The following is a 25,245-nucleotide window of genomic DNA, read 5'->3' as shown; positions in this document are numbered from 1 at the left end:
AAGTGCAGAATAATTTGATGCCTCAGTCTGGTGACAATCACTTGGCCAGCAAACATTTTTCTGGTGCGAGGGAAGCTGAAAATATGGGAAACACCTGAGAAAGTGTGAATTAGAAAGCAAATTGTAAATAGGATAAATTTAAAAGGCAACTTCAGTGACAAAATTAGAGTAAATATCAACTCACTGTTATGTCTATGATTTTAGAAGTTATTAAAAACAACTGGCAACCATAGAAAGTTGGGTCACTCCAATTAGTCCTTCCTTACAAGAAAGCTTGTTTCAGACTCTCTTTAAAAAAAAAAAAATAACTTTTCAAAGGCATAGGGACACTTTCGGAAATGTCAGATGCATGAGAAGTGAAAGAGAATTTTCTTTATATATTCTTTTTTGATGCTTTTAAAAGATGAACTTTCTTTTCACTCCCATTTCCTGCTAATTATCACTAACCATAACACTCCTTCTTGTAACCCTATTTTAAATGACACATTATAGATCTGACCTATACAGTAGAAACTTTTTTCTGAAGTATTATTTATTTAATCATCAGTACTTTAAAGCTTTTTTTTTTTAAAGTACTGGTGGGGTTTTTTTAACATGTCTGTTGCACTTTAATGGCTGCTTACTTTAGGACTGGACAGGTTCTTTTCACTTACAATACTTGAAGTCTTACTGTCCTTTAAGGACTCTTTCTCCCTCTGGGAAAGGAGAACTGGTGGAAATATGAAAACCTGGGGAAAAGCTAAGAAATAAGCTTAGTCCTGACTGTAGGTCATGTACTTTCAACAGCAGGTGAGTAGACAGCAGATATGATTTAGGGGAGAGGGAGAAGTGGGGGGTGCAATGTGGTGTAGTTATAGTATCCTTACTGGTACAGGTATCTTCAAGATGTTATTTGTACCAGTTCTTAAAAAGAAAGTACCATAAACCGCACCCTCCAAAAAAAAAAAAAAAAACCCAAACAAAAAAGCCCACAGCAAGACACTAGTCCAAACAACACAGTTTATAAGGATATGGGGACACCATTCAGTGGAAGGTAGTGTGGGCATGTGAGCCAGTGCTGGCCTCACTTCTGGCATCTTAATGATCCTGTGCAACACAGTGTGATTATATTGCATAATGATAACATCTGCCTCCCTGATGTGATGGGTATGCAGAAATATAAGCCTTGGCCCTGAACTGTAGGATTTGTTAGGTCAGGTGCAGATCTATACTGAGATTTCTGTGCTAATATGTAACTTTGGAGTTGTAACCTCCAGCAGATGTGTTTCTCTGCAGTACACTGTTGTACTGAGGACATGCTTGTGGTTCGAAGTCCTCTTCTAGATAATGTTTGGCTTCAGAAATCATGTATCTCTGTCATGATTTCGTGTTTTTGTTCATTCATATTTAGTTGCTTCTATTTACCATTGCGTTTCCAAAACCATAAAAGAAAATTTTACCCAGTCAGTTGAGCTCTTTGCTCTCCCTGTGTTTGAGCTTTTGTGAATGAAATAACTGTGACTGAGGGACTGTATTAAATGAGTAGATGTAAAATATAACTGAAACACAAGCAGGGCCTGTATATAGTCAGAAATGGAGTGAAGTTTTCCTATCGGTGTTCTATCACGTAGGGACATACCTTTGCTCATACAAATGTGATAAATTGCCTATAATGAAGTTTCACCTCTTTATGATTCACTGTATAAAAACTGATTTCTATAAAACTCTTTTGCTGCTTTTGAACTCAAGAACTGTTGGGTGCTTTTATTACTGCTTTTTAGATTTTGTTAATCCTTAAATTGTTCCTTAGAGCAGTATTTTTTACCGCTTAGGTGTGTTCATACAGTTATTGTGAAAGTATTAAATATCTCAGGTTTTTAAGTGACTTAAACCGTTGATTAGCAACTTTGAATTTTTATGAATGTGTTTATGCTTATTCTGCATTATTTTGTGTGTATGTTTTTGTATCCACAAGTTCCAGATCGGATACCTGTTAAATAGCTTGATACCTTTTGACCAGCAACCTAGCAAGCTGCCTGGTGTAAGCTTCTGCCAGCAGCAGACATGAGTAAAGAAATTGATTGTTCTGTGGTTAACACTTTTCTTTTAAAGCACAGTTCTTAATGTGTTTCAAGCCTGTCAGAAGAGCCTGCTGTGTGCACTGTGGTATACCTGAAGCTCTGTCAGCCCTTATGGTTACCAGTCACTGGCAGACATTTATTCCTGCTCCAATTTCTCTGGTGCCAGCCCTCTACCTAGCACACCAAGCTGAAACAGGGGCCTGTGTAGCACTACTACATTTGAGCTCAAGTGGAAGGTGTGCTTGACAGGTAGGACACTTCTCAATGTGCTCATTTGCCGTAATGTGCAGATTTACAGCTGCCCTAGGTGAGGAAAGTCTTGCTGTTCTTGTGGTGGTTGTGGGATTAGTTTAACTCTAGGCACGTTAAGATAATGAGTGTGTTTTATTCAGATTCTAAATAGACAAGTTACAAAGCTTAAAATGTACAAACCAAGAAATGGGTTTGAAATAGTCAGGCTGAAGTTCTGTTGAAAGCCTCATCTCTGAGGGTCCTGCTTTCCCTTTTGGGCAAGGAGCAGTGAGGGTCTTGAGTGGTTTTCCTCTTCAGTCTGGCCAAATCTCATGGATGGGTTCAGTCTTTAAGTTCTCTCTTTTTTCCAGGACGGAAACCAATATAGTCTGGCCATTTAATTAAAATAAACATTGCTTCAGCCTCTTTAAAATGTGTATATATCGCTGTTAGAGCAGTGCCATCAGCTTTACTTGGCTTGCCAATAAATAGCTCCTTGCTGCTTCTCTACCAGCAAGTTGCAAGTCTTATGTTGCATTTTGCATTCCACATTAAGGTATACATAAGTGATTTTTGATACAAAGGTTCAAAAAGAATAAATGTAGCTCATTACTAACTAGATACGGTGATAATTAATTGTTTTGGAATACCTCATCTCCAACTTCTTTCCTTAAAGCAGACAGACCTTCAATATTCACACTGTTTTCTGTTGAACAGATTCCATTGTGATTAGTTGTGAAAAACAATTATTTTGGAGGATATGGATTGTAAAATTGGAACTAAATCCTTACAGTTCAGCCTCTAATTTTGTGTCATGGTTTGCTTTTTTTAGTTGATGGTAACTTATTTAAAGTTTCTGGAGAAAACACATAGAATCATAGAATAGTTTGGGTTGGAAGGGACCTTTAAAGGTCATCTAGTCCAACCCCCCTGCAGTGAGCAGGGACATCTTCAACTAGATCAGGTTGCTCAGAGCCCCGTCCAACCTACCTTGAATGTTTCCAGGAACGGGGTGTCGACCACCTCTCTGGGCAACATTCCAGCGTTTCATCACCCTCACTGTAAAAAATGTCTTCCTTATACCTAGTCTAAATCTACCCTCTTTTAGTTTAGAACCGTTACCCCTTGTCCTATTGCTACAGGCCTGTGCTGTTGACTATATTTTCTTTTTAAAAAGAGAGCTATAAAATTCATGGAAAATAATTCAAACAATGAAGTAAATAGAGCATTTCTACTTGAACAGATTTTGATCAGCTCTCCTTGGCCTACCAACAAACTTTTGAGGACTTGACTATTCTATTTTTTTTTTCTGAAAGGGGAAAGGAAAAATGTAATACTTAAAGTCAACGCTATGAAGAACTAGCAATTAGTGGGGTTAAAAATACAGCCTTATGATCAACCCATCTTTTAAATAAGAGCTTAGAAAATGTAGTTTATAGGAGTAATCTAGGTATTTTTCACCTCAGATGTATTTCTTCATTGTGCCTATGTAATGTAAAAATTTATCTGTGAATCAATAATCTATGTACAGATCCTCCTGTTTACCACATTTTATTGTAGCTAAGCTTAGTTTTGGTCCTCTGGTAGCTAAATGGTTGGTTCACGTGCCTATGTGTAAGGTAAGAATTTGTGCTTCTGCTCAGTAACGTGAAGATGAAGTGTCTTAAAAATGTGTGCTTCTTCACTTAATACTGCCTTTGGTGTAGAACTCAAATTTTCTGTGTGTGGGGAAAAATAGTAGTCCAGACATGGTCTCAGAGCAATTGATGTCTTTTTTTACATATGTGCTTGTGTGCATATTTGTGCATCTCTGAATGCAGAAATGGCCTTTGACAGCCACAGAGAGCAATCAAGAACTTCCATATCTTCAAGAAACTAAACTGAAAGTGTTGAAATGTACTTGCTGCTGAGGCAAAGGAAGGGAAATTGGAAATGTGCTAATACTTAATTTTACAGAGTTTAAACACTGATAAATTGCAGGTGAAGAGTTGTAAGGTTTGGGGCTTTATTTTTACCGCTCTACACAAACTGTCATCTGGTGACACTTGTCATTATTTGGCAGAGGTGGGTTAAGTAATAACAAAATGGCCTGTGTGATTATCAGAACAGAGTACCTTGAGAAGCCTCCACATCAAGTCCTAGCACTGAGATGGAACTGAAGCTTACCTTTGAGAACAGGTCTTGTCTTGATGTAAGCTCCAGATGGGTAGAGAATCTTCTCAGTATCTTGACTAAACATTTCAGTGGTTATTAATCCTGTTCTGTTGGGTACAGCACTTAACCTTTATTTAACTTCTATTTTTTAGGCATTAATCCTTTTAGCATATTAACAAGATTAGAGAGCCATCTCTTCTCATGTTGCTATTATATTTCTCTTAACTGTCTCATCGGTAAGCAAAATAGACTGAGCTTCTCCTCATGGGTGGTGTCTTCTAGTCCCTGTGTGCTCTTAAGTACTACAAGTAAGATTGTCTACTTTTTATTACAGTGGGAACTAACATGGCACACATTCTACTTCTCTAATCCTAATTTAACTGTGTCTGTCTTGTAATTGGGCCCTTACACCACATGGAGTCAGTCCCAGGTGGGCACCACCTGGATGCTCTTGAAGTATGTTGGATTTGTATATTGTCACTGTATATAGTTTAGGAATGTAGAATAATTATTATGGAACAAAAAGGCAGTGATCTGTATATCATAGTCCAAGTCCGTAATGCAGTCAAGAAGCAAAGTAACTAAATGAACTGACCCAGAATTTTACTGAGTCCAGTAAACAAAGCTTTTAGCAGTGGTTTTCCTTAACCAATAGAGTAAAAGATACTTGCAAATATCGAAGTCATGTGATTGTGTCACACTCACCTGCTGCAGGTCTGAAGCTTGACAATGCAGGAGTGTAAGCAGAGGTCTGTTGTTCCTTGACACTGGGTTAGCAGGGGAGATGTTCAAAGTTATCAACTTTGAACAAGTCGAGTTCTGAGATTAATGTTTAGCATCTTTTCTGGAATAAGCACCTCTGCAAGATAGCTTATTAATATTCCTGTTCAAGGTAAACTGATGTTTACCAGGTACTGCAAAGTGTTTAACTTCCAAGCTTGTTTTTTAATCTCTGCTTAACACAGTTTTGATGTCACAATGCTCCTATTCAAACAGAAAGCTTTTATTTGGGGACAAAGTTTTAAATAGAATGACAAACTTAATTAAAAACTGAAAACATTATTTTACCAGTGGGTCATGCCTAGTTTCTAGGCTTTATTGTTCTCTTCTTAGCGAGTCTTTACTAATAATTAAAATGTGTATAAATATATATGTGTCTTTAGCAATGGAAATGGGAGACTGGAGATAAATCCATTAATTCTATTATAGGGCATGCTAATATTATAAAAAACTAAGGATATCCTTTATTAATTCGTATGTTGAATTAAATCTGGTTCTTGCTTCACAACAATAGTTGACTCTGTTAATTAAGAATATTTTAAAAAGCACACAAAAAAAACATTAAACTTTGACAGACTGTTTATCTTTCATTCAGGCATCTCAACCTGTTCTTATTTTAATGACCTAGCAAATTTGGAAACAGTGATCCTAAATTGCCTAAGATGCATAATCAGAATTAATATTACTGAGTAATATTAGAAAAAAACACTAATGTGAATTATTACATATTATGTGTTTTTCAGCCTTTACAAGAAAATGTAAGATTACTTCACTTTTGTGTTCTAGAAGACTAATTCCTCATAATCCTAGCATTTGTAATGAGCAAAACGGGCTTTCGCTTTGGAAGTTTTTTCTCAGTTTTATAGTATTGGAAAATATGTTAAAAGAAAACGTAAGTTTTAATGTCATTGCTTTATTGCTGAGCAATTTGACTTTCACTTATTATTACTTATCATGCAATTATCCTGACACTTGCCCAAAGTTATGCTGGTCAAACTCGATTGCAATCTTCTATCCAAAGATCTCCTGGTATAATTTAATTTCTTTCCTGTTTTGATTTGGAGGCCAGGTGAAGTGAAATATATAGTTCTATCTCAATTATGTTCTTGATAAACCTGCAAATAAGGTGTTTCTGTTGTAGGTTAGCTAGGTCTTGCCTTTTGTGTGAAATCTCAGCCTCTGTGTTATAAGAATATGTAACATGATGGTGGTGTTTAAAATAAAACCTAATTCTACTTAATCCTGGAACTTGCATGTGGAGGTGGGAAAATGGAACTTGAAACTAAGATGCTTTAATGGGTGTGAATATGTATTCACTTTGAAAGATCATTTATATCTTCATTTATATTACTTCTATAATTTAGGTTCTCGATAGCTGAGGGCACATGGACATGGATTTTTTCATACTACTGTAGCTTGTAGAAAGTCACATTAAGAATACGGAGACACTATATATTAGAAGTTATCCATGGGCTTAACTGCTTCCACGGATCTTAAAGGCCTGACTTTGTCAACATGTAATACAATTGATTTTGTTTGCTTTTTCGGTTAGTAGAAATCGGTATTTCCATATAAGGAAGGAAAAATACAAGTAGGATTACCTGTAAGATAAGCAAATGATAGAAAAAGCTCTTTGTTTTGGTTTTCTGTTTATTTCTTTCTGTTGTAGCAATACCTTTCTTTATGTGAAAATTGGAATATAACAGAACCTATTTTTGTGCTATTTAATTGCTGGCTCTAGATAGAAAAGAACTGGTATTGGCAATGTGATCAGATTTACATTTTTCTCAGGTCTGATATATTTGGTAAGTCTAATGGAATAAGTGATAAACTGGAGATATCATCACCTTGCTTTCAATGTTTTAAGAAGTCAGCAAAGATAAGTCCAATGCATATCTTGCTTATCTGGTTCTAATCTTGGAATTTTACTTGGCAAATAATAGGAGACTGTGTCCTTATTGTAATAATTTGTGTCTACTGCTGGAATACAAGAATCAGTTAGAGCTTGTTTTTCATTTCATTAGGTTTTTATTTGTGCACATTCAGAATTTTTTTCTATGGTCCCAAGGTGGCATTTCTTAGCTCATTCTGTGACAGTGTCTCTATTAAGAAATAACTTCCACTTGTTTTGCATTTGTGATTCTTAATTCATGGGGGGGTGGGGGTGTGTGTGTGAAATATAGGCCTTATTGTGGGTATATTTATTTATGGTATGAAAAGATCCTTATTAGCTGTTGCAATTCAAAGTTTAGTCCATATTAAATTAACATACATTGTTTTGACTTCTTAACAGGCAATAACTTCGAACTCTGACTTCATGCTTTCATTGATTCTACAGCAAGGCAGTAACAGTAAGTGTTTGTTATAACTTTTTTAATAAAATAGTTTTTATAAGTCTTTGTTTACTGTAAATGTTTTCTGGAAAGGCATTATGACTGCCGGCCATGGCCAATGCCGAAATGTTACAAGTAGGTTCTCTCAGTGAATCAGATGGTTGATGTTCAGAATATTTAGTCATCTTTCACAAAAAGGGAAACAAGATCAGAGCAACGGCCTCCATTTCAGTTGGCTGTAATTGTCAGTGCTTTCATTGAATGCCATAACTGTGTGTTAAACAATTTTTTGAAGTTACTAAAATTATTAGAAATGAGAGCGTAAGAATTGTTATACCTTTACAAGAGGTTTTACTATGTTTTAATGGGTAACAGGAAACCTGGAAAGAAGAAAGTCATTGTGTTAGAAGGAGAACGAGTGTCAGTGTTCTGAAAGACTAAATGAAGGTACAAAACTGGTTCATGATAAGCTGTTTCCAGGTTACTGCATTTGGTTTTTGCAGCCAAAGTTAAAAATAACACTGGACATACATAATCAACATTTTTTAAAAAGTCTTAATTGTCTTTCATGAAGATGCTCTTAATAGCTTTTAACAGTCTCAGTGTAAAACAATGCAATGTGAAGTTACTAAATTACTATGGACGTTAAGAGTTCATATCCTTTGTAAATGAAATTGAAACACAACTGTTGTACACTTGAGTGTAAAAGTAAATGCATACCAGTTGCTGTGTTTATCACCAAGGGATTGATTTGGGAAACTTATATCTTTTATTAGCTTCCAGTTTGGCTTCAGTTTTCATTAGACATTGAATAAGGCTTGTTGGAGGGAGAGAGGCAGTCTTGCTCTGAGCAGAGTGTGACTCTGCTAAAGGGTGTTTCTGGCCTGAGGACATCATAGCCTGGGGCAATGTCTGGGCAAGATCATAAGAGTAAGCCCTGTAGTATTTGGAGCGGTCTGTAACAATCAGTGTCATTACAAAACTGTGTTATTAAGACTATTTTTGGGTATTTGTTTTTCAACTTAATACTCTCTGCCTTTCTTCCTAAACTCATCTCTACCTGTCAGTTATCAAAAAAAAATTATACTAATCTTCCACCTCTACAAGTTCAAGTGGTACAATGAATTGATGTAAAAATCTAACTAAATCTTTTAATAAAGAGGTATACTGACTATTCCTAAATCAACTTACCTTCAGCAGTTTTGGTGTGTATGTATAAACTGGCACAGGTGTTGAATCAGTTGTTCACCCTTCTTTTAAATAAAGGAAGAGTCAGTGATCTTGGGGTGGGGAGGGCAAGGCAGAAATCAGCTTTAATTTGTAACATTAAAATCTTGGGCTTAGGTAGGATGCAGCATCTTAGGAAACACATCATAACCTTTCCTGTATCAATGTCGTCTTATAGGGTGCTTTGGAGAGCTTTTTTCTGTGTACTGATAGTGGTCTGTTGCACTTGAAAACATCAGAGAACTTCTGAAGGATTTTGTATAAATACTTGCATAAATACAAACTGCATTTCTCCTGATCATCACAAACTTGTTTAAACTTGCTTCCTGATGGCTGTGTGGCCCATGTGAAGGGAAAAATGGGGGTGTTTTTCTGCATTATGTGATACTTTTTTTTTTTTTAAATGTGCTGAGGGTATTGCGGTTTGCTTTTTTATTTTGTGCAATTGAAATGAAACTGGGGGTAGATGGGGTCACTAAACCCTGCCATGACTCTGTTTGCTCAAGTGTTTGAGTATCTTCTGAAGAAAACGTGGGACTTGAGTTGTGGAAAAATCAATAGGAAGAATTAGGCTCTCATTTTACAGCTTTGTGGTAAACTGTATTTTTTTCCTTTGAATATCAGCTTTTATTTTTAACTGGACAATAAGTTTGTCCTCACATCGTATGATCTTATTGTGCCAAGGCATATCACTTGCCTCTCAACAAAGCAGTGGAGAAATGTTAAGAAAATGTCTGCTCATGTAGAGATATTTTTTTCCAACATACAGAATTTTAAAGGCTCATAGGAATTGCTTAAGAGACAGGATTTGATCTTGGGTAGGGTGATATATTTTCTGCTTAATCACTTTCAGTTCTGTTGCTTGGATAAAAAGGGAGGATTGCATTGCTTACCTAAACATAATGGTGAAATGTGCTTGCTTCACTACCAGTAAACAAATTTGTTTCTAAAAAAAAAATCGTATTACACCTAAATATTTTTAGGTGAATTTTCAGGAGTAGAGTCTAATATCCAACACAGACCAAAATAATAATGAAGCAATTCTGTCCCCTTCTTTATTCAACTCTTAAACTACGCTTGAGCCTCTAGATGTACTATCCTGAAAGCTCAGCTATTCTAATCCATGATGTTTAAAGAGACCCTTTGAGGGTTGCTCCCCTGACTAGGAGTAACTTTGATTTGCATTTTCTGTGTTCAGCTACATTTCTTGCCTGTGTAGAAATATACCCTATGACTTGAAGGAGATGAACTGCAGAGAGCCCATTATCTGACTGTCTCTTTAGATTACTATTCTTAGGCATGCTTGTTTTTTCACTGGAGAAAGCTAATTAGTATGAGGGATATTGCATTTTCAGTTTGTTACACAATAGTGTAAATAGTTGGGTTTGATTGAATTAGTAGGCTTATTTCCAAATATGAAGGGATTGCAATAGATTATACTTTGATTACAAGTCTTATAAATACATGGATTTAGATTCCTTCTTGGAAGTTTGATCAGTAAGAGTATAATACTTAGTTTTAAATATCTGAATAAGCAAATTCACTGTATCCCCTGGAAAGGGAAACATGCAAAGACAGAACTGGCTTTAAAGGTGCCATCTGTTGGTGATGTCTACTATTGTTGCATTATGCTAGAAAAATTAATCAAGTAAACTTCTTTCTTCTTGTATCTTCTGTGTTCTGAAGTTCTGGCTATTCTGATCTTTTTAATGGCTGTTCTGATTTTTTTTAATGTGCACCTATTAGTTATATTTCAGTGTTTTTCCTCTCTAGTAATTTGGTACGTTATCTTCGGTAAAACATGGAAACAGCTCTCCACATTCTTAGCTCATCCTGAATCGGGGAGGGTGGGGAAGTTGTGTGGGATTTTGTTCTTTTTTTTGAATAGTACAGATTTGATTGCCAGTAAGAAATTACATATATTGGTATTTCACGTATGAAGAGCTAACATCTATGTACATCAAGGTGTTGATGCAAATGTGCTTATACCTTGATTTTTGCACCTCTAAAATATTAGAATCCATTAGCTGTTTGTTTCTACAGAAAGCCTTTCCCTCTGTCTTCCAGAGTAACCCATCTACTTATGGTGCTTGCACAGTTCAAAAGCCTGTTGTTACAGTTAGGCCCAGAGTGTAGAAACCCAGATCCTTAAAAGGAACACCGCCATATTTAAATACAAACTTTGTGAATTATGGTAAATTAAGTAATTTTGGAGACATTACTTTTATTTTACTCAGATGTAAAATAATTAGTGTACTCCAGTTCACATAGATGAGACTTTTGTAGAGCAATAACTGAAAAAAAGCCTGTCATGCTATTCAACCAGATGAGCTTTGAGATAAGTGCATGATGCATGTGAATTTGGGGGTTTTAGGTTTTTTTGCATAAAAGAGGCATTGTTAGCATGGAATCAAAGTGATGATGATAGTCTGGGAGACATGCTTTCAAGGGTAACTTTCACAAATGAGGGTCATAACTAAAAGCTCTTCAACTAGCACAGAACACATTAAACTGGAAGAACAAACAAAAAGCTGGTGTTGGCAGATCAAAGAAAATGAAAGCGTAAAAGATACTCTTAGAAGATCAGTTGGCCTAAATATCAGAATTGTAGTAATATCTTTTCTGTCTTATTCTCCTCTGTTTTATCTCTTTCATGTATACCTTGATTATTTTAGCCACTGGTATCATTCCCTTCAAAAATTTGCTCATTTGCTGCCTGAAATTTAATGGGATAGTGAGTGTTCAAGCTTATGAGAAGACTTATATTCTTTGAGAATAAAGTGTTATCAGTCTTAGGAGAATTAATTGAGTTAATATTCTAATGGGAATATAATTTTTAGCCGATCCTTTTCTACTTTGCTGGAGTAAATTGAACAAAGGTAAATCAAACACTGAGGACTGCACCTGGCGTGTATGAAATGTCCTTGGGTGTATGCATATATATATATATGCACAGACTTTGGTGTATGATAGCTGTAGAAAATGAGATCTGCCTGTTTACCAACAGGGCATTTGTGTAGATCAGTCACAATATGGATTTTTGTATGATCAGTACCTAAAATGTTTGCAGGTTTAGGTGTTTCTAGACTAGATAATGGCCATTTATGGCCTGAGCTACGAATCAGATCTGGTAATTTTTTTGCCTCCCTCTTTTTTTTTAAAAACTGAAATTCTTTCAGATAGACAGGGAGTGAATGAGAGACTAGATGTGAATTGTTCTTGCAGCTCATTCTTTTGTGAGGCCTTTTCACTTTTCATTTGACTGAAAATGGGTCCCCTCTTTAAGCAAAATAGTCTACTGTGTAAGCACTTCTGTATCTTTGTATATTCATCAGAATATCAATGCATAACTAGTCATGCACCTGGCTTTCTGCATGTGACTTAGGCTAAATGACAGCCCCTTCATTAGACACAAATATACAATGAAGAGGGCTGTGTCCTAAGCTTTGATTACAGCTGCCCTTCTGGTCACATAGGAGATGAGGGGTCAGGCTTGAGGTTATAAAGTAGCTCTGAGAGATGGTATGCCTAGGTCCTGACTAAAGCTGAGCAGATGTTCATTCCTAACAAGTGAACCTTTTCCTGATTGGGGGAAATGAGCTGCTCAGTTACAGGAAAATCTGTATCAAATAGACTGAAGTGAAATATAACTAATTTGGCTTTCCATCTTGAAGTAAGATGGAATTAAGCTACCAGAGAGCTTCTACACAGTAAATAAAAAAAAAAAAAAATCTTGGTTGGTGACTAGAGTTTTAGTAGAGATATAACGGGAAGAAAAAGCATTGGTCTCTAAACCATTTATGTAAATAATAAAGTCATATTTTGAATGTTCTTGCTCATAGCTTTATATTCAAAGTAATTTGCTATTACAAATGAACTAGTCTAGCATAAACTCTTCTCATTTTGCCGTAGAAATGGAGACCAGAACATACACATCAGTGGAAGCTTTCAAAAGATAATGGGGGGGGGGGTATTACATGTCCTACCATAAAAGACACTGCTGACTGCAAAATTGAATGGGACACTAATGCATTACACTCAAAATATTAACTATAAAATCTGAAAATAATATCAATGTCTGCTTCCATTACCATGTGCTGATTAGCATACAAAACTTTGCCTTAAGAACTGTGAGGGAATTAATGGGGATGGGGGAACAAACACCCATTTCCAGCTCAGCGAAGGCTCTAAATGAAAATGGCTCCTGGGAAAGCACTGAGGCAAAGATGATATCTTTTCTATTACGCACTTCCCAGGCATCTACTTTGGGTCCAATATTTTTTTTTTGGGGGGGGGGGGGGGGGGGGGGGAAGGGGAGGAATTTGCTGGGCAAGGCAGACCTTTGATTCATTGCACATGAATATCACCAGAAAAAAAAAATTAAAACCATTATTTCAGATTGCTGTAGTAAAAATAATTGCTGCTTCCCTTCTGGAAGCCCTTTGTTATAGAGTGGCAATTATGGGAATGACGCTACAGTGTGTGTTAGCTATTTCTGATGCTCAGCCATTAGCCACGATGCTGTAAAATTATGAGATTTTGATCTTTTCAGATCATCTGACAATGCTTACCTCCAAGCTTCCTAATAGGTGTATGCAGAACAACCTACCATTTTTCCCTAGAGACTATTTCTCTGACCTTGATGTGGTGGACTGAACTTTACCCTTTACTATAGAAGGCGTTTTTTTGTGACAAATGGATAGAGAAGCCTATCAAATCAGGGTATTATAAAAGCTAGTTGACTTGATGTGTAGTACAAAGTATGAGACGGAAACTACAACAGTGGCCTTGCCTGGAGAGCTCCTAGCACATGTTCTGCACTGAGGTCCTTAATGTCACTAGGAAGCTCGAGTAAATCCCCTGCAGTCACTAGAGGCTGGCTGATTTAACAAACTAGTCCAACAGCTGGACTTTTTAGAAACTATTTATAGCTTTCTCAGCTGCTAGTAACAGGAAATACTGCTTATGTAGCATTCAAACTTGGGGATTGCCTTGTTCATAGTATGTAGCCTAATAATTTTAAAGATAAGCTCAGCAAATATCCAATATGCAGTTCCAATGATTAGTATTACATCTAGTATATTTCAAAATAAATCGGTATAATGCTGCATCAGCATTTCAAAGAGTCCTCATGATTACTAGGGCCACAGAGTAGAGACTAAAGTATGGAGAAGGTAATTAGAATGACCTTACATTACCGAACTGGTGAGTGGTACTGGATCTTTGTCCACAAGTAATGGAGTTTTTTCTTAAGATGCTGCTTATCAACAGTGTATGCATATAGATATCAGTGAAAGTTAATGTGAATACCTACATGTGAATGTAAATAGCAAACCAAGTACTGCTTGTATTTTCCAAAAGCATTACAGTTCTAGCTGAGCTATTCACATTTTTCTTGTTCTTATTTTTTTGACTTTAAGCTTTTAGCGCACTAAAATTGTTTTTAGAATACTTCTTCAAAACTTCATCAACATAATTATTAGTATGTTGTGGTTTAAAGTAGGCCGTGTGCCTTCTCTAACAGTTAATAGCTGGATTTGGGGTTATACTACACTAGTATGTGTTTAGTTTAATACTGGTTTATAACTTACCATACCTGAAAACATCTGCAGAGTTAACACTGCATACTAGATTACCTTTAACATAGATTATCTATTAATGTAATCTACAAATGCTTGTTGCTGCCTTAGTTTGTGTTTTGTCTTTAGAGTTAAGGAAATCAAATAAGTCTCTTAAGACAAATAATAGATAAGTAGACTACAGAATGTTTACAGTCTCCTAAAAATATACATAGAAGAACAGTAATTTTAGCCGAGCACCAAGAGTTGTGTTTTCTTTTACCATTATTTCTACCATTGACTCTTAATTTAACAATGATAAACTAGCCAGAACTCTGTAAGACGGGCTACTCAGAAATGCCAGGTTGTCTATAGCAGCCTTTGGACGCAAATCTTTAACTTTTGCAACTACACGAACATTTACACAGGACATGAAATGATACAATAATTGTGGTATACCTTACAGTTTTAGCATTATTAATCAATTGATCTGTTGAACCAAATTCACCTTGTGTCTTAGGACAAGCTTGTTTTGTTTTTTGGGTTTTGTTGGGTTTTGGGGTGTTGTTTTTTAAACTTCTGATTACTGTTTGTGTATTGATTCGGTTCTGAATACAGGAATCTTGTAAAGAACAATTGGACTTCTGTTTAAAGTATGTTGTCTACATTTGTCTTAAGATGCTTGTCTAAATGAAAATTGACGTGATCTCCTGTAAACCTTGTAGAATGTGTTAAATAGTTTCCCACTCTTATTACTTTCTCTTCATGCAAATGGATTCATGTCTACCTGTGTCCTACCTATATTTTACATTCTTTGTGGAAATGAGGTATTAGCAATGCAATGCCTCATACATGTTTTATGGTATAGCAGTCTGCTTTATATCCATGAGCTTTCAGTATTTTGTATGTTGACTAATAAGCTACTTCACCTCTTTCTGAGGTGAACTAACTAAACTAAATAACTTAAAAATATTCAAGTGGGAAAACTACAGACAAACTCCCAAAGTATTTCAATGCAAAACAACAGGAGTTACCGTGAACAGAAAGCTGCTTCAGGTTCACAGAAGGAAAAGCTAATTGTCAGGCAGAGGGGAAAAGGTCTCATGAGACTAAGATGTTGCTAAAGGTAGAATTTTCGCCCCAAGTATATGGAATTCTATGGAGAATTAATGTAAAGAGCTGGTAATTGAGGCAGTGTTAACTGTTTCAATGCTTATCAAAACATGAAAGTGAACTGGGAAGATTCCTTTACAAAGAATTTCACTGCTGTCTGAGGATGACATCTGATTTCAGTGTCCCAGTTTAAACAAGCTCCACTGATGGAATTAAAAATCCAAAGAAATACTGTGGGCTTTTTGCATAAAGAACTAAGCTAAATATGAAGCCTGCTGAAATGAGTTCCCCATTGGAGGCTGATTTGATCCTATGAGCTGTTACAGTTTACAGGGAAAGAAGACTAGCAAACTGCCTAGCTTTTTTTTGCAAATAGTTATTGAGAAAATGCTTCATTTTCACAGTATTCTGATTTTTATTCTGAATAAAATGTTCACTTGGGATTCATTATCCAGTTTAAAAGACTTAAAAGATTTAAAGGCGTACTGGGGAAAAAACCAACCAACCCACTTACTATAGAATTAAATGAGTTTCTTTCAGATAAAGCAAGAAGTATTGTGTGGGTATACAAGTTTCATTATGCATCCACTGAAGTTCTGTTGCATATATCTTGCTGCTCAATTGGTGTGCTGAACAGCAAAATTTATCATTTGTACATAGCTAATCTAATGATAATGAGCTATGAGGAGACTGTTTACAATACAGCAAGTTTAGACCCATTCTCAAAGTTGTCAGGGAGCGATTGTGAATGTTTCTTCAATGATTTAAGTGAATTTCATATCCAGTGAGGAAGATTTTCAGAAGTTAGGTGTTCTGAAACCAAAGCAGACTCAATATATTGGAGACTAGTTACTACAAAAACTAGAATGATTTTTGGAAATATATGCAAAGCTTGCAGGACCATATTATATTTAAAAATTTGTGATGCTTTACAAGCCAAGGTAAGCTGGGGAATTCTCTTCATTAAAATACGCTCCCCTTATGTGATTCGCTTAATAGATTGTGCAGAGTTTCAGATCACTTTCTTAAAACTTAATTGAACTTGAAAACTGATTCTGCTAAATTTGACTTAAATGTGTTTTGTGTAAAGCTTGTTAATGTAAGAAGATGTAAGTAGGAGCATGGAGGTGTTGCTAAATTCTGAGTATTCAAAGTGAGAACAATCAACATGTAAATTATTGAGCTGTCAAATTAAATGAAACTGAATATTTTTGAGTGATTCACATGCAGATTGTTAAAAAGGCACAGATTCTGCAATTAGCAAAAATCAGGAGCTCAAGTTAGCCCTCATTACATTTCAAAAATCAAAGGAACAATGAGAACTATTTTTTGTAACGTAGCTGTGCAGGAGGAGTATTAGGTTGGTTCTCTTTTTAACAATACGACAGAAATTCTAAAGGAATATCTATTTAAGAGTATTCTCATACTTTTCATTTTAATTTTCTTAGTCATTAATCTACATGGATATAATTCTTACTGGTTGTGCATATTGCAGTAGCGGTGGTTTTGCAAAGTAAAATCTAAAAATACCTTATTGCCCTTTTTATGAGACATTAAACAGTTAATGCTGATAAGTTGTCTTTAAACGTGTAACTGAAATAGTCCTTATGGAGCTGAAGGCAGCTTTTATACATCTTGGAGCTATTGCTCCAGATTTTGTGCAAAGCAACTTCTGTGACACTTGTTTTAATGATTTTTTTTTGTCTCACTGTGAAGACAGAGTCTAAAAATAATCTGAGGTATGAAATATTTTAATATTGGAGAGTTGCTAGTGTTGTATACTAATTCATATAAGTTGCTTCAGAATTCTGTTAAGAGATTAAGGGTCTCTTTCTTTAGTGTAACTGCGTAAAACACTTCTCTCTGTACCATGTATCGTTCTTGGGGATGGGGTAGGAGGGATGAGGGTGGAGAAATATAAACTTTATTAAATTTGGGGTTACTGAAAGTATCCTAGGTAATGCTAAAATGAGGTCTGACTCAACCCTCTGTGGGTAATGAGCATTTCCACTAATGCAATGTGCATTGCTTAATATACGGTGGAGTTGATCTAGACATAAAATATTAATCCTTTAAACTGTCAACCTTGTAATTTCTGGTTCCGATTTTTTGAGCTGTTTGCCATGTAATTCCCAAATTTATGCTGCTTCTCTAGAAAGTGAAGGATTTTGGAGTTTGAATTTATTCATCTCTGATGCAAAACAATTTTAAACTAAACAAAAAACCCAAACCAAACCACTTCCTCTACCCCTTGAGGCTGTGTTTATGCTGTGTGTTGTATCTGATGGATTTCATCTTAATAAGGTGCTTCACTTGAAGAGGTGGGGAGAATCCTTCAATCAGCCATACATTCCCTGTCTTTAAGCAAATTAATTGGTATGAAAGCAGCTCCTTACTGAAGACAAGCTAAATGACCAGCACCAAAGAGCCTATCAGTGTGAACTCATTAGCAGTTTCCATTTATGTACTAGTAAAATTCATTAAAACAAAAAAAACCACAGGATATGCTAACTCAGGCTTTTTATGCTGTATTTCAGAGATAGTTGTGTGAAGACTCTCTCCCTTTTTTTATCCCCAATTCTTCACCTTAAAGACAGATTAGTATTTTGTATTTCGGGACTTGTATTTCTACTTACCAGTATGAATGCAGACACCTTATCAAATCGTAATAGCCTAATAAGCTGCAACATTTAGGCTGGTGTAATGGGTGATGCAGAGATGACGAAGAGGCTTCTGTTGGGCAGAAAAGTTAATATCAGAATACGTGTGGTCAGAAATTGCCATTCACTGATAAATTTCAGTTAGTCTAGTTCTTGATATGGTGAGAAACTAATTGTGTTTGATTAGGCTCTTGTACTTTGCTATTGGTCTTGCTTTGGGAAAATCACTTCTGCTCTGTGTGTGTTTGCCTTTGTAAAACAACACTACTATTTACTTCCTTTGAACTGTTGGTATTACTTGGTATAGGGCTTCCTTTGAAGGTTTCAACCTCTGTCTGGAGTGGGATGCATCTCTGTTAGGAACATAGCCACCCTTTCTTAACTCCATTATATACAACCTGCTCTTTTAAGGGGTTAGGGGATGTTCCTAAGAATGCCACATGCCATGCAGCTCACTTGACAACACCTGAAGTCAGCCTGCAGTTCCAAAACATGGAGTAAGGAAAGGCTTGTTGGATACGCTGCTCATAGCAAGGGGGGGACTTCAGCTCAGGGGAGTCAGTTATTTAGTAGCACAAGGAATGCTAGTAACTACTCACAAAGTAGTTACTTTGAGTTTGTAGTCACTAAACACTTGTGACTTCTGGGACTGTTAAAGCCAACAGAACAAAGTGCTGGTACCAAGTAATCAAAACAAGGCCAGCTAATAGGCTCCGATGTAACTTGCCTTGAAAAAATGGACGTATTCCAAATTGGGATCATGTCCTTTAAAATGGCCTCTGGGAAATTTATTAAGCAACTGCTCTAACTTTTGGCATCTCTGAGAAAGAGCAAGCATATCCGTGTGCACGCCTGGAAGTGTATGCGAAATATGCTTATTTTAAACTTCAATATTAAAGAACTTTATTTGTGGTGATGTAATTCTATATTAATTTAAAAGCTAACACCCAAAATATTAGAAAATTTCACAGCTAGAAACTACAAAAATTGTTTTGTCCTTATGATGTTACTCATTATTCCCTTAATCCATGTTTCTCAGATGAATTTTGTTTTAAGAATGGGAGCACAGGCTTCTGATCAACTAGTGTCTTGGGACAGCTGAGTCAGGCTTGGTTTTTATCTGTGTTTTGTCACTGATTTTATGTCCATGTATTGTACCGACATGTAATCAAATTCCTTGCAAAATCTGAGCTCCTTCCCTTTGAAGAGTTCTGCACTTTGAAATGGAGTGCTATTAAAAAAGTAATTTCTTTCTAGTATATGCAAGATAAGCTTAGCCAGAGCTTTATATGTGAACCTATGAAATACAAAGAAAGAACTTTCAAGGCTAGTTATAGAGCCTGTAATATTTAAAAAGGAAAGTATTTTCCTTTTAGATAAGCATGCTGCACTAGTAGTTTGGGTTTATGTAGTGAAAAGCAACTTATTTGGACAAGTGTAATAAATGTTCGTTTGATCAGTGTGTTTTTAGCCTCAATTTCTGCACAGCTAAACTTTCAGGGTAAATTAGGTACATTGCTGTAGCTCAAGAAGGCCAAGCAGTAAAACAACTGTATACACTCTTTGCCTGTGAAATTACCTGTAACATGCTTTTTTATTAACAAAAAATGAGAGCCATGAGAAGAAAGTTACTGCTAAAGTAGTTAGTTATTCAAGCCTTTCATTGCCATGTGATTCCGCCTCTGGAGGACAGGCGGAACAGCTGGGTGTCTGTGCAAACTGGCTCAACAGGAGCAAGCAGCAGTTCACAGCGCTGTGCTCCAATTGCAGTAAGCTGTTTTGAGGCCCTGGTTCAACAGCAGACTGAACCTGGCTTTAGGGCTTGTACTTCTAATCAAGAATGTTGCAGCTACATGACAGTAAGGACAATGCAAACATTCTGCTAACTTAACAGTTTTCTGGGAATTTTGATAAGTTAACATTATTGTCAGGCTTTATGCCAGATTGGCTATTATCTGTTCTTCTATAGCTGTCATGTAACCAGTGTAGAGCATACAGCTATCACAGAGGCTGTATTGTCTGCACCATCTAATTTGAGGGAAAAACGCAGTTGTGTTCTCGTGTCTAGTACAAATCAAGTCTGTGTTGCTGTGCACTGATCCAGTATTAATGGCTATGGAACTATAGCTCAAACACTTTTGACTGTTGTCTCCTGGCTAGGTGTAGGCAGGACAAACATACATGTTTGCAAAAGACCTTCAGTGCAGTGCTAACACTCACATGGTATAAAAGCGTGGGGATAGCATGACACTGCCTAAATTTGAGTGGGACAGAATGGGCAGTGTCTTGCATTCATTGTAATTCACTGCTTTTCATCCTGCACTCTTGTTGTGTTCATCATACCTATCCATTTTATGGACATAGCATATGTGCATAGTCACAAAAAAGATAAGGTTTGGTAGGTAAATGTCAGAATGAAAATATGCTCATTCATCTCAATAGAGTTTAGAAGTTAATACCCTAAAAGTGCTGGGTTCCCTATATTAATGAAATACTGAGGGGAAGACAACTGCTGTGTTGCAACAGATTAATTTTATAACAATGCAGCATAACAATACTTGGATAATACTTTGGAAATCAGTGAAACAGAAAATGCTTCCCTTTGGTTGTGATTTATTATGCTTGACCTGAAGGATAGTATGTTTTCCCTTCTGTTTACATTCAATTTATATCTGCTTGTACTGCAGACAACCTTACAGCTGTAATGCAGTATTGTGTTTTCTGTCTGAAATGATACATAACTGTAACATGTTGGGCTGAATCTTTTTTAAAATCAGATTGAGTCAAACATGAACAGCCTATTTTTTCTTAGGTAGCAGTGAGATTTACAGTGCAATGTAAGTTACTGAATGGTGAAGACTTATTTCTTTATTTCTACACAAAGAACCTAATAGCTGTGATGGAACTGAAAGTATGTAAAGGCTGTAAAGAGGATTCCTCAAAGTATATATTATGTGATGGTAAGCCCGTGAACGTAACATTCTTTGGAAATGTTCTCTGGAAAGCTCTATTAAAATATAGGTACATAATATTTTTTGAATACAATGTGCTAAGAAGTGATGATCAAGATGTTTATTTTCTTCATCTCTAGCAGTTCTGAGACACTAGCTATGATTTCAGCTTTAATAAATTTTTTTGGCAGGGGGTGGGGTGAGGGGAGGTTGGTGTGGGGCAAGAAAAGGCTCCAGGGTGAGATCTGGTCTCTGTCACTCTTCCACCTCCTCTTTCCACTTCCTTCCTTCTGTAGTGTAACCGTGGTTTATTTGCAGTTTAATCTTTTTTTTTTTTTTCCCCCATGGTTTGTGTTGTTCTAATTTGGGGGACAGGGATGTAAGAAGAGCAGTAAATGGGGAGTTGAACTCTTAGGATGCGTCCTGAATGGTCTGTGGAAATTGTAGAGACTGCAGCCTTCTAGCAATTATTTCCACTATCCCAGTGCTCTTGCAATGAATTTTCCTGGACTGAAAATAGGAACAATGCATTTAAACACAGTAAAATGATATGCAAGCATAAAATGTATATGCATGTGCATATAGGTATGTGCCTCCTTTGGAAAACTATTGCTACTGTCTTTTACATGCTTTAGCATTGGTAAGTATGCAAATCATAAAATCGCTGAATTTGTTTTTCTCACTCCATCTAAATTTACTTTTTTCTTTGTAATAAAGCAGTTGATCAGATATTTCAATCTCTTAAGGATTGTGGTAAAAATTACTAAGGTAGGCATTGTGCATAGCAGTGTATTGGCAGAGGAAAGAGCTCAAATGTTTTTGTGTCAGGAACAACTATTTTCAGTTGCTTGAAGGTTGGAAAGATGTCGGTATCCATTCCATGTGTTTAGAATAGAAACTCTTGTACTTTGACTGAAAGGCAAAAGTCCAGTACGTGTATTTCTCATTTCCTCAGTGTACTGTTTGCAAAGCAAGAATCCTCTTGAAACCTGAGCTGTGGCAATTTTAATGACTGACCATGAGAGCTTCCAAAATCTGATGTACAACTGATAACATGAATTAAGACTAAACAAAAAGAAAATATAAGTTATGAGCAGGTGATTTTTTTATTGACAAACTGAGATATACAGGAATTTATTTTCAGAAGCACTTTTTCTTGCTGTGTAAAATTAGATGACATCTTATTGGGTGTCTATAACATCCTCTTTTGTTAGAAGACCTACAGTAGATATCAGTGGTAAATACTTCCAACTTATGCTAGAGGTCATAAATATGTAGAGTGAGGATATACTTTTAGTGGTGGGGTTTTTTCATATAAAAGAAAATACCATCTATCAAAGCTATATGCATAGAACTCCGTGATGACTCTTTTCATTGCACTGCCACCCTTCTAAACCCAATGGAGAAAAACATAGTTTGACAGGTACTATGAAACATATTTATGGTAAACTGGGAGGTAACTGTAGCCTTCAATACGTAATTTTGAGTACTTTTTCAAAGTGGATAATAGTCTTATTTAGACATAACAGGAAAACATACTATTAAACAAAAGAGGAAAAAGGCTTCTACTGAACCCAAGGTAATAAGTTCATAAATATTTGTATTCATTTAAGGAACAATTTCTTCAGTCTAAACCAATGCAGTGGTAGATGAAAATATATGGAAAAATCTTGGACGCAGACTTTTGGAAAAAATAGTAAAAAGGATAATTTGACCATTTCTTTGTAATATTACCATAAGCAAACATATACATGAATGCCTTGTGTTTACATTAATGGAAGACAAAAGGACTGGGAGAAATAAAATATTTGACAAAGCAGCATGTATCAAAGACTCTTCCTGATTATAACAACATGAATTGTGAACTTGGAGGTCCAATGATATTCAACATACTGAAGCTATTTAATTCATGTTTTACAGCATCAATAACTGGGGGGGAAAAAATCTTAAGACTTCTTTGATATTGAAAGCATGTCAGCACCCATTTACCAGCAACCTTTATAGTCTAATCATATCACACCTGTTTTAAGAGTTCTAATATGACTAAATATATACCTTCTGTAAGTTTAGAACCTCAGCATCCCTAATGTCTTATCAAATCTGTGTGGAATTTTAAGCACAGGATATCACTTACAATGTGCCTTATTTCTAATAAGCTTTACACTGAGAGGCTATATTGATGGGTACAGTATTATTTGGAATAATGTTCCTCTCAAATTCTTCATAAATAGCTACAGCGAACAGATACCTTACTGTTGTGAAATACTTATATTGTGTGCTATGATGTTTTATTGTTGATGTTGAAAAACAGAAGTTGTACATATTTGAATTCCAGCATGGTCAAACTACCTTTTACTCTTACCTTTTACTACTAATGCTATTTGGACAGATTGAGCTTTAAAATTAAAAAAATAAGTAATTTTGTTTGAATACTGAATGTGCTATGACATTTCTGTAATATTAGGGTATTTTTCTGGTGCTCTGCCTTCTACTGTTTGTGTATAATGCCAGATGGCTTCTGTTTTGGAGCTTGAAGATGCTACACTGTAATATTTTCCTACATTCAAGCTCAGATCCTGTAATCAGAATTTAGACATATAGATCCTTGGATCTTTTGAGAGACGCACTTCATGTAGTATTGCTCAATTTGTATGTATTTGTCAGCATGTCTTATCAAGGCCCTTAGTTGTCAAGTGGCTTGTAAATCTTTATACTGGAAGATGCTTGATAGTTTTAAAAATATATATTTTTTTGTTGTGAGGATGCAAGGTGATGCAAACACTATCTAGAAGTCCAACATCAAATAATTTCAAGAAGAATTATGAACTGAAGCATACGGAAAATGCAAAAATCTAAGAACATGAGTAGCTCAAGACTGAGTAGAAAAGAGAGTAAACAGTCTTTATGCCAGAACTACTTTTAAGAAATTTGTACTGTTGAAGGTATCTGATACCAGTGGTAGAATCTGTGACTCTCTTAACCCATTACTTTCCTAGTTTTTCTTACAGATATGCCATTTAATGGAATGTTTAAATATCTGGTTTTTTTAATGCAACTGTATCACTACAGTCTAAACTAGAGGGTTTTTTTACTAAATGCCACCTCCTGTGTAAGAAATCTTCAAGCTGACAAAAAGTGCTAGTACTGTTTTACCCTCAGAAGACCGTCTTCAGATTGTTTTCTGTTATTGTGTGTATTAAACCTGATGTTGGTATGAGTCAGATGAGTGTAATATGTGTTAGGAGATATAATGAATAAACTAATCTGTACATTTAAATGTTTTTAACAACTATACAGGTAGGGCAGCTCTTCAGTTGTATTTGTTTTTCCTGAAATGGTTGCATTTTAGATGTAGCTTTGTTGGAAATAGTACTGCTTTATATTCAGAATATTCAGAAAAGCCAGCAAAATTGCTTTTTGTAATCCTCTACAACAGTGACGCTTGTACTAAAACACCCGTCTGTTTGTTTACTAGAGATTTATCAGGCCAGCTACAGATGTTAGTTCTACAAGATCTTCCCTAGAGTAGAGTTTTAATTAAAACAACTCTTTTTACCCCAGCTGTCAGTGCAACCCATATAAAAGGGGAAAGCTTGTTTTTAAGAGAAGAGTTTGAATGTTTAGCTTGTCCTAAAGTCTATAACCACAAAATAAAATGAAGCATTGAATTTTCTACCTCTCCAAATTCTTTTCTCTCTTACCACTTTGCAGTAACTTTGTTTGCAGAAATCATTTTAGCACTCTCTAAGCTTGTTTTCTTCATAAACAGGAGTTCACAATGCACACTCATTCCATTCAACTGGAAAATATTTTGCAGGAAAACTTTGAATATTATTCTAGTCTAATCACTATGTTACAGACAACAGTTGTACAGCACCTTCTACATTTTTTTCCTACTGCTTGTCACGTTTCATGTGAAGTAATATCTCAAAGATGCACATTCTTCCTGAGTCAAAGCTTCCTTCAAGCTGGAAGATAGTTGAATATCAACTTAAAAATGCAGCACAAAAATGGGAAGGTAGTTTGAAAAACAAACTAAGTCTTTTTTCTAGGTTATGCCCACTTAAATTCTCATTTGTCTGCCCACTCACTATTGCTTCATGAAAAGATCTGAGTTGAAACGATTCTTCCAAATGAGGAAAGAATTGACTTCATAATACATAGACAGTTTTCTTGAG

General features: G+C 35.8%; 1 long non-coding RNA gene across 1 annotated transcript in view; it reads left to right on the top strand.

The window, feature by feature from the left end:
- The window catches only part of LOC135313265 (uncharacterized), a 542,083-nt gene that overhangs the window by 346,125 nt on the left and 170,713 nt on the right, over positions 1 to 25,245 (top strand). The window contains exon 5 of the long non-coding RNA XR_010372880.1: positions 7,519 to 7,576. This is a non-coding gene — a long non-coding RNA (uncharacterized LOC135313265). The remainder of the gene's footprint in view (positions 1 to 7,518; positions 7,577 to 25,245) is intronic.

The sequence above is a fragment of the Phalacrocorax carbo genome, chromosome 4 (genome assembly GCF_963921805.1).
Source record: "Phalacrocorax carbo chromosome 4, bPhaCar2.1, whole genome shotgun sequence".
Classification (NCBI taxonomy): Eukaryota; Metazoa; Chordata; class Aves; order Suliformes; family Phalacrocoracidae; genus Phalacrocorax; species Phalacrocorax carbo.
This window is presented reverse-complemented; position numbering and strand designations above follow the sequence as displayed.